The 5,226-nt window shown below is 45.4% G+C and overlaps 1 non-coding gene across 1 annotated transcript; it reads right to left on the bottom strand.

The window, feature by feature from the left end:
- Nucleotides 1-4,368: 4,368 nt before the first annotated feature.
- Nucleotides 4,369-4,475, bottom strand: LOC115894979. Its single transcript, XR_004055195.1, has one exon. It is a non-coding gene; the product is annotated as a U6 spliceosomal RNA (small nuclear RNA).
- Between the last annotated feature and the right edge of the window lie 751 nt (nt 4,476-5,226).

Below are 5,226 nucleotides of genomic sequence, written 5' to 3'. Positions count from 1 at the left end.
ACGTCTCTACTAAAAATACAAAAAAGTAGCCGGGCATGGTGGCACATGCCTATAATCCCAGCAAGAATTCAATAAAGAAAAGTACAGCAATAAAAGTTATCCACCACCCCCCCACCACGCTTTTTTTTTTTTTTTGGAAATGAGGTTTTACTACTGGAGTGTGGTGGCACAGTCATGGCTCCTTTTTTTTTTTTTTTTTTTTTTTTTGAGATGGAGTTTCACTTTTTTTTTTTTTTTTTTTTTTTGAGGCGGAGTCTCGCTGTGTCGCCTGGGCTGGAGTGCAGTGGCCGGATCTCAGCTCACCGCAAGCTCCACTGCCTCCTGGGTTCACGCCATTCTCTCACCTCAGCCCCCCAAGTAGCTGGGACTACAGGCGCCTGCCACCTCGCCCGGCTAGTTTTTTTTTTTGTTTGTTTGTTTGTTTGTTTGTTTTTGAGACGGAGTCTCGCTCTGCCGCCCAGGCTGGAGTGCTGTGGCCGGATCTCAGCTCACTGCAAGCTCCGCCTCCCGGGTTCACGCCATTCTCCTGCCTCAGCCTCCCGAGTAGCTGGGACTACAGGCGCCCACCACCTCGCCCGGCTAATTTTTTTGTATTTTTTAGTAGAGACGGGGTTTCACCGTGTTAGCCAGGATGGTCTCGATCTCCTGACCTCGTGATCCGCCCGTCTCGGCCTCCCAAAGTGCTGGGATTACAGGCTTGAGCCACCGCGCCCGGCCTTTTTGTGTTTTTTAGTAGAGACGGAGTTTCACCATGTTAGCCAGGATGGTCTCGATCTCCTGACCTTGTGATCTGCCCGTCTCGGCCTCCCAAAGTGCTGGGATTACAGGCTTGAGCCACCACGCCCGGCCTTGAGATGGAATTTCACTCTTGTTGCCCGGGCTGGAGTGCAATGGCACGATCTCGGCTCACTACAACCTGTACTTCCCAGGTTCAAGCAATTCTCCTACCTCAGCCTCTCTAGTAGCTGGGATTATAGGCATGTGCCACCACGCCCGACCAATTTTGTATTTTTAGTAAAGACAGGGTTTCTCCATGTTGGTCAGGCTGATCTCGAACTCCCGACCTCAGGTGATCCGCGTGCCTCGGCCTCCCAAAGTGCTGGGATTACAGGCGTGAGCCACTACACCCAGCCAGTCATGGCTCTTTACAGCCTTGACCTTCCAGGCTCAATCAATTCCTCACCTCAGCCTCCCTGGCAAGGACCAGCATGAACCACCATACCTGGCTAATTTTAAAATTTTTTGTAAAGACAGGGTCTCAATATTTTGCCCAGGCCGGTCTTGAATTCCCGGGCTTGAGCGATCCCGCCTCAGCCTCCCAAAGTGCTGGTATTACAGGCGTGAGCCACCATGCTGGACATTCCTAAAGACTGAGGCGAGGCACAGTGGCTCATGCCTGTAATCCCAGCCTTTTGGGAGGCCAAGACAGGATCACTTGAGGTCAAGAGTTCAAGACTTGCCTGGCCAGCATGGTGAAACCCTATCTCTACTAAAAATAAAAATTAGCCAGCTGTGGTGGCATATGCCTGTAATCTCAGCTACTTGGGAAATAGGAGAGTCACTTGAACCCAGAAGGTGGAGGTTGCAGTGAGCCGAGATCGTGCCACTGCACTCCAGTCTGGTCAACAGAGCAAGACACTATCTCACAAAAAAAAAAGACTGAGCATCTGATATACATGCAAGAATTTCACGACATTGCATTCACTCCTCCAGAAACAAAGATATATTTTAAAATGCTTTCTTAGGATATGTGCTTTTGTTTTCTAGCAGATACTCCGTCAAACTTTTGATAAGTGAAAAATTTACTGAAGAAACCAAAAAGTTTTTTAACTTCCCCACCTGAAAATACTGACATTTACTAATTTATTTTCATTATAAAGAATATTGATTATCATGGTTGCTCATGCCTGTAATTCTGGCACTTTGGGAGGCCAGAGCGGGCAAATAACTCCTGAGCACAGGAGTTTGAGACCAGCCTGGACAATATAATGAGACCTCTCTACAAAATATTTAAATATTTAAAAGTTAGCCAAGTGTGATGGCATGTGCCTATAGTCCCAGGCTGAGACGGGAGGATCACCTTATTAGTGAGCCGTGATTGTGTCACTACTGCAGCCTGAGTGACACAGACCCTGTCTCAAAAAATATATATATTAATACTAAAGAATCTGGAAGGTAAAGAGGAGAAAAAGGAGTATCGGCTTTTAACACTTGTTACAAGGTCAGTCTAGAAAATCCAGTGAGATTTGCTGGGTAAATAGGTTTTAAACCATTAAAAAATTGATGGCATGCAAGATCTTCCTCAGTAGACCTGAGAATCTCATTTCTGTTAAAAAATACAAAAAAAAAAAAAAAAAACTTCATTTTATTCGTAATTGTTCGAGGTGCTACAAAAAATTAAAACTAAGCAGGAGTTTAAAGTTTTTGAAAGCCAAGTAACATCTCTAACATTTATTGAAGTCTCTCCAGTATTTACACAACATAAATGAGATACTACACACAAAACCCTTGTGTCTGAAGATAAATTCCTTTATTCTCAAAGACAGCAAGAAAAAAAAGCACATCATGTACTTTAAACTTCAGAAGCAATTGAGTCATTTGTGTCTGGTGGACAGGAGCTAGGGATCATGTCCCTTTCCAACAAGGCCATGAGTTCACCTGAGGTAGTGCGTTTGCCTTGGGGGTGAGGCCTTGAATTGCAGCAAATAACCTACATGTATTTGCATATTTAACCAGTACTCTTAAGAAGGGTTATACAAAAACCTGCCAGACAGCTGCTTACTCATTTCCTTTAAAATTGCATGGTGCTGGGATTGGCAGGTGCCAACTGTTTGCTCATTCTCTTTGACCCACTAGCCTTGCAGTTTGCTGTGTGGGTGTTGATACTCCTAAATTAAAGCAGGGAAGGGGTGGTTTTAGATGGCTTTTAACACCTGCTCTCCACCCAAGCACCCTGGATTCATTTGATATCTGGATTCTAATTCTGTAGTCAGGAGACTGGCCCAAACTGTGACCCAGAGAGAAGTGAGTCAGTTGCAAGTGGCTGGCTGACTCTGTGGGAACAGAAATAAAATGCAGCTTAGAGGGTTTGTCAGCCAAATCCACAAATGTGTGGCTTTTTGAAACATTGGACATCTGTTCCTCTTAATTTAAAATAAACTTTTTTTTTTTTTTTTTTTTTAAGCACAAAGTTGCTTGGCTCCTTGTTTCTTTGTGTCAGCAGCAGTTGCTGCTCTAATTTAGGAACCCTAGGATCTGATTTAGGACATTTGGAATCTTTAAGGCACATTCGGTCTAGAAAGTGGAACTGAATTGCTTTGGGAAGGCAAGAGGATGATTTTTCAGTATAGGGTTTGTGTGGAAATCCCCTTCAGCAGTAATCAACCCAGGTGTCCGACCTGTTTGTTAACCATTTCCAAATGACTCAGAGGACCTAGAGGGAGGGCTTGAACACACTCCAGCACTGTTTCTACAATTTAGCCTTTATTTGCATTGGAAACCACATTCCTGAATTCTTGAGGGGGCAGGCTCTGGCTTATTCTGGGCAATTGACTTCAAGTGGGACCCCTGAGCTACCTATGTAAGCGCACAGTCAGCCATCCCTGGAGAGTTAACCAGGGAGGAGGATCTTTCTGTGCATCTTGCTTTGATGACCTCCATCCAAAGCCCTTTGAGGAACAGTTTTGTTTATTCAAGGAGCCCTTGGCAGGTCACTCCTCCCCTACCACAAATCTAATCCAAATGTGGCATTTTCCTTCGAGGCCATCTATCCCCTTTGGGGGACAAAACACATGAGCTTTTCCCTTCAGACCACTTTTGACTGAAACAGTGATCAACATTGCTTAATTTTGTTCCTGTCCGTTTCTAGTGGGGAAAAAATGCTGTAGGGGAGTGAGGCAGTTAGGGATTTGGAAACAGGGATGGTGCCGCCTGAAGGTGGGGAATGACTTAGATCACTGTCTTTCTTTGGCTCCTCACCATGTTGTGTGGAGGAAACAAAAAGCAGCTCAAGTTCACTCCTCTTGGCAGTAGTGCGGAAGCTTGGCACGCCACGGCCCTGGAGAACCATGTTTTTCCCAACTATTTTTTTTTCTTTTGAGACGGAGTTTCACTCTTGTTGCCGAAGCTGGAGTGCAGTGGCGCAACCTTGGCTCACTACAGCCTCCGCCTCCCGGGTTCAAAGCGATTCTCCTGCCTTAGCCTCTCGAGTAGCTGGTATTACAGGTGCATGCCCCCACACTCAGTTAATTTTTGTAATTTTTTTCAGTAGAGACGGGGTTTCATCGTGTTGGCCAGGCTGGTCTCGAACTCCTAACCTCAGGTGATCCACCCGCCTCAGCCTCCCAAAGTGCTGGGATTGCAAGCATGAACCACCACGCCCAGAACACGAATTTGAGTGTCATTCTTGTGCAGGGGCCGTGCTAATCTTCTGTATATTGTTCCAATTTTGGTGTATGTGCTGCCAAAGCGAGCACCCAGCTTCTTTTCATTAGTTAAAAAGATGAAGGCTGAGACTAAGGCAAGGAGGCCTTTCTCTGCCCTTCACTTTTTAGTGCACCTCACAGTCACTTGCACTTGAGTAAGGATTGCTAAAGCTCTTTCAGAGCTGCCAGACGTTCCTGCCTAGCGTCATGTTGTTGGTTCTTCAGACACCTCTTCATTCTGCCCATTGCACCAGCCCTTTCCCACCTCCATGTTCCCTCTGTGGTAATTTCTTTGTACACAACAACCACACGGAACACCAGCAATCAAGATTAGCTCCCAGGAACTCTGGCGTGCCCTGTACCAGGAAGCACAGTGGATTACTACAACTTTTGATAATGATTGTTTGCTTTGTACCAGGCATTATTTTCAGGCCTGTTTCACATGTATTGTACTTAACAACCCCATGAGGAAATTAAGGCAGGGTGGTTCAGTAATTTGTCAAGGGAAACAAGGAAGCAGAGCGGGCAGCAGAGAGGCCTTCTGGCTCTGAACCACTCTGTTCTGTAGAAATCAGTGCAAAAGTCCAAGCTTCAGCATACTTGTTTCATCTTGTGATCACAGGTAGTTGATGAAGAAAGGAAGATAATAGAAAATCAAGGCCACAACCTAAATTTTTGCTATTTAAACAGATGAGCAGCCTTTACACTTCTCTGTATCACAGGGTTGGAAAAAGCCAGCTCCATTCTTAGCCATCCATGTCGGCAGATTCCCAGAGTGGTGTTTACTATAATTATGATTTAA

This window comes from Rhinopithecus roxellana, chromosome 19 (genome assembly GCF_007565055.1).
Source record: "Rhinopithecus roxellana isolate Shanxi Qingling chromosome 19, ASM756505v1, whole genome shotgun sequence".
Classification (NCBI taxonomy): Eukaryota; Metazoa; Chordata; class Mammalia; order Primates; family Cercopithecidae; genus Rhinopithecus; species Rhinopithecus roxellana.
The sequence above is the reverse complement of the archived record's forward strand: the minus strand, read 5'-3'. Positions and strand labels throughout refer to the sequence as shown.